Source organism: Cydia strobilella, chromosome 14 (assembly GCF_947568885.1).
Source record: "Cydia strobilella chromosome 14, ilCydStro3.1, whole genome shotgun sequence".
Taxonomy (NCBI): domain Eukaryota; kingdom Metazoa; phylum Arthropoda; class Insecta; order Lepidoptera; family Tortricidae; genus Cydia; species Cydia strobilella.
Window position 1 is genome coordinate 5,013,015 of NC_086054.1, and position 10,055 is coordinate 5,023,069.

The following is a 10,055-nucleotide window of genomic DNA, read 5'->3' on the forward strand; positions in this document are numbered from 1 at the left end:
TCATCATCTAATTTGTTTGTTGTTTTATTTATGCATAGTAGGGCTTTGTTCTATTTTTATGTACGATGTATTCTTTACCTAAAACTAGTATTTTTACATTCGTACCTTGATCTGCTATGACTGTATATGGCCCTTTATACACTGGGTCCATTTTTTCTCTATCTTCCTTTTTGAGTAACACTAAGTCTCCTATAGGGTATTTGACAACATTAAAAATATATAACGAATTGCTGTCATCCTGAAAGATAATAAACTAATAAAGTATATTTCACTATATTTGAATGTAAATTATGTTTAGTTTTAAATAAACCAAAGAAAATTTAATATGTTTTGAAATTTCATCAGGGACGTGAACGCTCTGTGATTGGTCAACGCTCGGATGACGTCACACGCAGGTAAAAATTCTTGATTGCCTTGAGTGTTTTAACTGTTTTATTTGTATTTAGTTAATTTTAGTTATTGTTCCACAGTTTTCTGATATATTCCGATTTATCCGTATACAATATTCATAAGAATCTCAAAATGGAGCCGAAATATGTGAAAGCTGATAGCGCAACCTACCAGACAGACGCATTAATGGTTACACTTTTCTTTAAAGATAATCCGGTTTACTATGCTGCGGAAATTAGAAATGTAAAAACATTTCGATTTCGATGATACGAATACGACGACGATATATATATATATAGATTACGATGACGAGAATAATATCTCCATACTGCACTTTAGTTTGAAAGAAAAAGTATGCTACTAACTACCTACTAATGCTGAAAGAGCTATGTTATTAGGTTATGTAGTAATACATTAAATACCTAGATCTTGTTTAGTTAAATAACAAAATCCGCTGCTTTAATTACCATATTTATTTACAGTTAAATATTACTTACATCGAAGTGGTCTTCACACATAAAAACATTTATATGCGCTTAAATGCTCTTTGGGTCTCTTCGCGCTAGTTTTAACCACATTTTTCTTTTTTTGGGATTCGTTGGAACGGAAACAAACAATTTATCTGGATTTTTTATAGTCGTACTTAAACATTGCGGCACTATACACCATTTATATACCATTTTACAGTGAAATTATCAATTCAATGCACATAAACCATAACATTTACTAAGGTCATTGACCGAGTTTACTCGCGTGTGACGTCACACGTGTCACGTGATTAGCCCCTTTGCAAAAACAGCGTTTAAGGCGCGTTCAAAATAAATAAACTTTAACATTGTTTTTTTATATTTAATACAGGAAATTTCACGGAAATATCAATGTAGTGTAATTATTAAGTCATAAACAATAAATTAAAACCATTTTCAAAAATTAGTCAAATAGCCTATTGTATATGTTATTGGATTTGTTTTTAAATCGTAAATTAACTTTCTACATAATTTTGTTTTAATTAAATTATTTCTAGCATCCTCTTGGGATTTTTGTAACCTGTACTTAAATTCTCTCATTTGTATACACGGTATATTGTTATTTATTTCTTTATTGTGTATACATTATTTATACCATGAATTATTTTAACTTCTTTTAACACTTTCTTACGTTTTTAAGGACTTTCATGAATGGTAACTCGACCGTATCATGATGTATCAAGCATTCAGTGCCTGCATATATGTATGTAATACCCTCGCGTGGGGATTAAGCTCGTTCCGTACACTATCGAGCTGTAGGTAAGTAAGCTTCTTTGTGATTCGCATTACTTGTCTTTTAAATGAGTACATATATAGTACTTACACAGCGTATTTTAGCGCATGTGTATTTAGCATGTGGTCGGCCGACCTTATTATATTCCATATATTTTATTTTGGATACAAAATAATAATTTTTTATAGCGCGCTGTTACATAATAATATGTAGACTTGTTAATTTCACAGTATAGTATTATATAATCTGTGATTTCACACATCGGAATAAAATAACTTTCCGTGTGGCTTAGGAACTTTTCAATTGAGAGCTCGCTCGAATTGTTTTAGTTTCAAGGGTTCCGTGTATGGTTTGTATCTTGGTGTACTACCCCGTAGTAGAATTAAAAGCATATAAGAGTCACAATAACTTTTAGGCGATCAGGCTAATCGTTTGATTGCGATTCTTATCTGATATAGCTTTCCTATATTTTGTTTAATTTTTTTTCGTATTTCTTCCGTTAATCTTTTTATTTTCGCCATTTTTACTTTTTTGGATAATTATGCCCTTTGTTCCGAAAGTACAAGACTTGCTCCGGTGTGGGCGTATATTATATGGACACCTCTTGGTCCTTTGCACCCTGTATGGCATCCTTTAGCGAGGAATATCCTCGCGATGCTACAATGGTACTTAGTTTGTCATTGCGCAGGCCCTCCGCGAATTTATTTATTGCCATTTTCTCATTTAATGGTTGCAAGATTTTATAGGCCTCTGGCTTCCCATTGGCCTCTATTACTGTGAGGTTTACGAATAATTCCTCTAACTCTTGGCCGTATCGCTCGATTGTCCTATTCCCCTGTTTTGTCGTTAATAGCCTTGTTTGTATCGCGGTTGCTGATTTAGTATTACGGCTTACTCATGACACTCGCCGGTCACGGTAATGCCCCCTAAACGTGGCAAATCTGCTAAAAGACTTGTTGATTCAGATTCATCTTCGTCTCCCGACCGAATTAGTCCCAGTAGATTGGTTGAACAGACACCCGTTTTAGAAAATCGTCTTGCTGATACACCAATTAGTCCTGAAAATCAGCAAGTAATAGCCGGCTTGACGGGAGAATTAATAACACTTAGACAACTTCGTGACGCAACTCAGAAGAAGAGAGGACGTCCTCCAAAGAAATCTGTGCGTAAGGTGGAACCTGAAACAACTTCATCACCGGCAATAAATCCAAGGGTCAGAGCTCAGACACCAACACAATCTGAGGCGGTTATCGCAAGCTTATCGAGAGGGATATCGGAGGGACGTGTCTTGGAACCTTCGGAGGTAGTGCCGGTTCCGGTCGTTGAAGCTGGTCCGTCTTCTGAGGAACCTCGTGTTAGACAAAATCAATCGGCACTTATAATGGCTGGTTTTAGCGCTGATCAAGAAAATGCCACGCGGTCACAACTCATCCGCTTAATGAATCTATTACCAACCTTAATGATAGGATAACTCAAATCACTAGACGCTTCTCTGATCAACCTGCTCATATGATTGTGGATGCGGCTGGCTACGTTGATTGGGTCGAAAGACACGATCGATTGCGAACGAGTAAATTTCTGAACCAATCTGACATAATAATAGCATTGGATGATTGCATGGACGAACGTTTCACTGTCTCTGCAGGTAGAAATGCAATTCGTCAAGTTTCCCAGTCGCGGTTTTGTTCGCGTCAGTCGTAATGATAGATTTCCTGCTAATGGAATCTACGTGGATTGGACAAATCCCGTCATCAGCAACTATGTTACTCGCATAATGAACGTGTTGGATTATGGCGAGAGGACTCAAGACCAGGAGAATACCAACATTATAGCGCGTAAGTATGCCTCATGCGATGATGCTAAGGTGTCTTTTTACGCGACTATGCAACAATTGCGCGCTTATATTGACAAATGTGAGATGAACGACCCTGTCAGAGGATCATTTACTCGCACTCGTTTTGAGAATCACTACTCTCTGACTTGGAAGTAAGTAAATTATGCATGTATACGTGTAATTAGTCAGTAAATTGTAGATTAAAATTTAAAAGTAAATCTTGATGTGTTAGATTTAAGTTCTTGTTTGATTGTTGACGCCATGACGCCAGTCTCCAAACCCGTATGTAGGGTCACGCCGCAGCCACGGCAGGAGACGACGGGCGGATCCACCAGTGGGGTCGCACCGCTGCCATCATCAATCATCGACATCATCGAGTCCGATAAGAGGGGCAACAGCTCTGATACCGCCTTGCACGGCATAATACAGCTGTACAATGCACACCGAGAACCATCATTCGGATCTGGAGGGTCGCACCGCAGCCGCGGCAGGAGACGACGGAGGAGCTGCCGCGGTTGCGACAACCGCGATTGCCACCCCACCCAAACCCCCATCCCACACCCAACACCCGACAACGGAGGGGACTAATTCCGCCACGTCCCCTCCATCAACATACAATAGAGGGAAGGCGTCCTTGTTAATCAGCGTGCGATCAGATTTAGCGAATCGGAACTGTTTTTTAATGCCAACCGTATTTGACGTGGATGAAACAGACGGAGTATTGCGACAATGACATTCTGTTGGGGAAATTAGCGCTAGCTGGTTTTACGCCAAAACTTTTAAAATTCTTCGCTAGTTACATGTCCAACCGACAACAGTATGTCAGGGTGGGCGGTTTTGAATCAGACGATTACTACACCCGGTCTGGAGTAAGTCAGGGCAGTACTCTGGGACCTACGCTGTTATTCCTTATGATAAATGATTTGCCTGACGTAACTTGCACTGCTAAATGCCTTCTTTTTGCTGATGACCTGAAGCTGTTCCGAGATATCAGTAGTATGGCTGACAGTGCGACATTACAGGCTGATATCAATGCTGCAACCGAGTGGAGTGTGTTAAATCGGCTACCTTTTAATGTGAGTAAGTGTAAGGTGATAACTTTCTCACGCAACTAACTAACTCAATACAGTTTAGCTGATGTCACCCTGGAGCGAGTTAGCGTAATCCGCGACCTAGGCTTAATTCTTGTGGATAAATTTGACTTTCACACACATGTCATTAAAATTAGTAAGCAAGCTAGTAAAATTTTAGGATTTGTTATGCGAATATGTAAACAATTTCATGTTGGAGTGGCTAAAATTATATATAATGCATATGTGCGCAGCAAATTAGAGTACGGTGCTGTTGTCTGGGACCCTTACGAGGACAAGTACTCTCTAATGTTGGAGAGAATACAGCGCAAATTTGCTCGCTGGTTATATAAAAAAGCCTATGGGTACTATCCGTACCTATATCCCTCCATCTTTGTCTCGGGGATAGTCGGTCTGGTCTGGATACACTCGAACTGAGGAGGAAGTTGTTACTCTTGGTTCACTATCTCTCGGTCGTTTATCATCGTGTCGACAGTCCAGCGGTGTTGGAGAAGTTGGGATTGGTAGTTCCTAAGAGGATAGCCCAGGATGTGGACGGGGCGGTAGCGCCGCGCCGTTGGCCATGCCTGTTGCAGCGGCCTTCCGCTCGCACATGCTACGCGAGGCACGCTCACTCGCCTCGCCTCGCGCGCTCTATTGACTCACATTCAATGCTCGCTCAGTACACAGATGCCGACATGTTCGCTAATAGTTTAGCATACTTATGCGATACTGCTAGACATTTTCTCAATTCTAAATATTGTAATTAAATTGATTGTAATGAATTGTACATTTTATCTTTCTTGACATTTTATAAACTTAACATTGTAATTATTTGACTGAATTTGTATATCTTTCTTGACATTTTATTGACATTACGTTTGTGTTTTGACGAAGCATGTGGCGGATTACCTTTTCGTATGATTTAAATATTCAAAGGATTGATTTTGTAGAAATAGACTAACAGGCATTTACAATTTACTGTTAGCAAAGTAACAAAATGAAGATTACACGATGCTCAACAGTACATGTTTTGGTAAAATACCTAAGATACGCTTTTTTTTCTAGGTCAAGAAGTTCTCGAAATATTCCGGGACGGGAGGTGAACAGAAATGCGCCAAAATAGGTCTTGCCATAATGAAATACATAATCATGGCAGAGTTTTTGAATACATTAACCTGGAAAGGAATAAAAGGAACCCAAAAAACTGCATTTATTTATGCAATTTACCCGAATCAAGAATCTCATTTATAAAGTAATTAATTTAGCACTTCGTTCATGTACGATTGCTGAAGTGGAGGCATTTCTTCAATTTAGCGCAATAAAACAATGATGAAAGTTTTCAGAAAAAGTGTACCGTTTCCTTTTTTAATAAATTTAAATATTAACTATTATGGATTATCTCTTCTCAGAATACACTAGTCCTCATGATTCTGCATGTAGTGCTTTCCTGCTGTTATATGTACACACACACTTGCGCAATAAACGTGCTATTTCACGCAAGTGCCGCGAGATCTAAAGTCAATTTTACTCCCACGGGAGTTATAGTTATTTTTAACCCTTCGTGTGTCGAAGCACTGGTCAGTGCACCCCCCGTTGTCTGTCTACGCACTGATCAGTGCCAGAATTACACGAGCATCATTTTATTGAATTTTGAGGTTAAAAGACATTGCAGAAGAGTCTAAAATGTGTTTAATAAAATCCTAAAAAAATCAGTAAACCATAGAGATGCATAAATTCCTGAACGATGCGTATACAGCAGTTATTTCGAACATTTCAAATTTGTACACTGGTCGGTGAATGTGCGTTGTGCTCGCTTATGCAAAAAGGTGAAATTTTATGGAATACTCTTTGAAGAGGTAAGTAAATGTATTTACTATAATATGTACATTTTAGAACTATCATTCGTATCGAAAACGTATTGCAAAATTACGCTTTAGCAGAAACCTTTTTTTACACGTGAATTCTCGACAGTTGGCTTTGACCACTGCCAAAAGAAAAAAAGATGAAGGTGAGAAGATATTGGATGTGATCTTTAAAGCTTTTCACGAAATAATAGTTATTTGTTATGCAAGGCTGCAAAGTGGTTATTTGGCGTGAGTGTTGAAATTGAAAGCTGAGCGAGCGAAGGAATGTAAGATTGAACCATGAGCGAAGCGAATGGTTCAAAGATAGATTCCTAAGCGTAGCGAGGCTTTCAAGACACGAGACGCCAAATAATTTGGCAGCCGTGCGAAATATAAAACTTTTCACCTCACAGCGAGGAAAATGCGATGCAAGAAAAAAAAACAATAAAAATATAAAAATAATCATATTTAATTTTGCCCTCTATTTAACATATCAAATTTAAGACATCACACACTCAAATACAAACAAAACAAACAAGAGATGTGGTGTAGACCACAGCTGACTATCAGCTTGTACACTTAATACCTATCTCCCAGCTGTATTATACTACTTTACAGAACATTAACTTAACGACTGTTATTTGATACGACACACTTCCATATTTAGCATTCATGTTCCAATGAGCACAAACAAAGGAAATTATTAGAATAAAATAAACAAATCTATTTTATAAATTATTACGCATCAATGATCCCGAACAAAGGAACAATGTGTGTTTCACTAGTATATAAGGCAGGCATTTTCCAATAAAGTTTTCATTCTGTACTCCACTCTTGTGTTGTGATTATACCCCTGAACGTCCCACACTTCATGGCGACCCTGCCAGTCGGGCTGCTCGAGGCAGCCCCAGCTTAGACGCCGCCCAGATGCCCAACCGCCGTGCCAGCCAGCCACTTCATGGCACTGCGCCTGCCAGACGGGCTGCTTGGGGCAGTCTTAGCATAGCAGCCGCACCAACCACCCAAAATCCATTGAATCAAGAAGCCAGCCAGCTCCACGGCACCAGCGACGGCCAGTTCCATCAAAATATGTAGGACGTCAGTGCACAACAAACAACAGGAAAAAAGAAGAAATAATAATGGCACATAAGGGAGCCCTAACAATGAAAACACCACCCGCCCTGGCAATGATAACGATAACAATAATGGTAAATACCACGGGACAGGGAACCGCAGAAAGATCAGTTTAGTGGTCGGCCACACAACAACCCGGTACCCATCGTCGGCCCCAACCACCAGCCCCGCCGGATCACCAACCGCCACACTAACAAATTACATAAGGTACACGTATATTACAAGAAAAAACACATTGAAAAAAAAAAAACATCACCACAAGTCATCAAGGTCACTAAACAAACTTTCGATTTTCGAACGAAAAATCACTGAACATAAAAATAATCATATTTAATTTTGCCTTCTATTTAACATATCAAATTTAAAACATAACACACTCAAATCCAAACAAAATGAACAAGAGAAAAGCACACATATTCATAGTGTTCGAAATTCAAATGACTTTTGCACGCAGACTTCGCGCTAAACTGAGGTTTTCTGAGCGAGTGAGGTGAAAAAGTAATTCTGCCCATCTGTAGCAGTACCGTGGTCATTGTCGATAACGGAAGTTTTTAACGTTGATAAATGTCTCTGTCGCGGTTTTTCTTTTTGGAGAACATTTTGACACTACGTTTTTGGACGCGAACCACGGCGCATGCCATGCCATATTACCTGGCATAGTTCTCTAGCAACGGCTCCGACACCAGCCTGAGCGTGACCGGTGCACCAAAGGCCTACGCCTAATTTCCAAGCAGCTCTCTCTCTCTCAGGGGAAGTGACCAACCTTTTGATAATTAAAATTCGACAAAATCAACAATTTTAGGAACACGCTAATTATTCAACGGCTTCCTTTGTATATTTTTATAATTTAAATTACTGTTACATTTTCATTACTCGCAGCCTTTCACCCCTGGCTGTTCCTTACTGGTACCAGTAGGGAATAAGAAAGGCTTTGCCAACTAGCCTTTTTAGGGTTCCGTACCCAAAGGGTAAAAATGGCCCATTTTTACAAAATTGTAGAAAGATTCGCCAGCAATAAAGCAAGGAAAAGGAGTTTTATATAATGTTTTCAATTCTCAAAATAATGAAGCACCTAATCGCACTTAAACTATCGTGATACATATTTCAAAATATTTATCAGTACGGTTTTTACTCACTATTATTTTTCCAAAGAATCCGAAACATGTCGCAAAAAGCGACTAAAAATAATAGTGAGTAAAAACCGTACTGATAAATATTTTGAATGAAGCAACTGTCGCAAGGATTAACTAATGCACTGCAAACGACTAGGCAGCTTATGGAGAAATATGGATGGTACTTTGGGCTTGCCTCTTTTATAGGGTTGAAGGTTGAAGTTTTTGACCATGTGATGTCACATATCAAAAGAAGCTACAGAGTACAGTCAACAAATAAGAATAAATAGAAATTAATGGTATTATATTTGGTACATTTTTTTTACAACCATTATAATAAACAAAACTTTTTTTTTCATATATCCCTAGACTACAAACAACAGAACAAACCTAGTAAAAAAATAATTGTCATGAATGTCATGATGACTATCCTAATCACAGTTTGATTTTTAATACATAATTTCCCAGCTTCATGATATAAGTATGTCCGTGATATTTGGAAGCAACATTAGGTATGACACACAATTCCGACAAACAGTGGCGCAACTATAGGGAGGCAAACGGCTAAAATCATAAGGGCCCTTGACCAGAGAGTGGTCCCAATTTGAACAAGCGGCCGTGATGATTTTGCAACGGGCATCAGCATTGTTACACCACTGGAAACAAGGTATAGCACAACGAACAAGAGCCGAACAATAAGAAAATAGAATTAAGGTAACAACGAGGAGCAAATAAACAATAATAATAATAGTGAAATCAAATAGACCTGTAACACGGACAGAACAAGGAAAGGAAAAGTTGCTAATTCTTTTAGTTATAAGTTATAATGGCCACGAGAATCATCTCTCGTCTCGTCTGACACAAGTGAAGTGATAGCTAAAGTGTTGCCGGCTAGTAAAAAAAAAACGGAGTCAGTTAATGTACTACCAAGTGATGTACAGCCTAATAAGCTAACAAACGGGCGTACCACCGGACCGTGAGCTTGGTCTGGTCAGCTTATTTCTTTCTGGGACCACCCAACACCTTCCTCTCGAATGACTTATTATTCCTTACCAAGCCAAGCAAGCAAGCAAGCTTTTTCGGCCTTAACCAAGGCCGGCCCGAGGTCCGGTACGCCCGTCTATTAGTACTTTTAAAATCGTAACGGACTACCGCACCGTGACCTTGTTGCAGTATAAGGCCTAAAGGACCCTCCACACTCGTGCGCGAAGCCGCGTAGTCTGGAGCGCGCTTAAGGGTATGCATGCACGAGCAACTTTTGTCTCCGCGACTATTTTGTCTCTCACATCAAGTCTATGGGTTAGTAATGTTAGTATAGAAGAACGCACACGTAGCGACGCGACTCCCGAGAGACTTTTTTGTCCGCGGGTTCGGAGACAAGCGCGCAACTGTCTCCTTCCCTATTGGT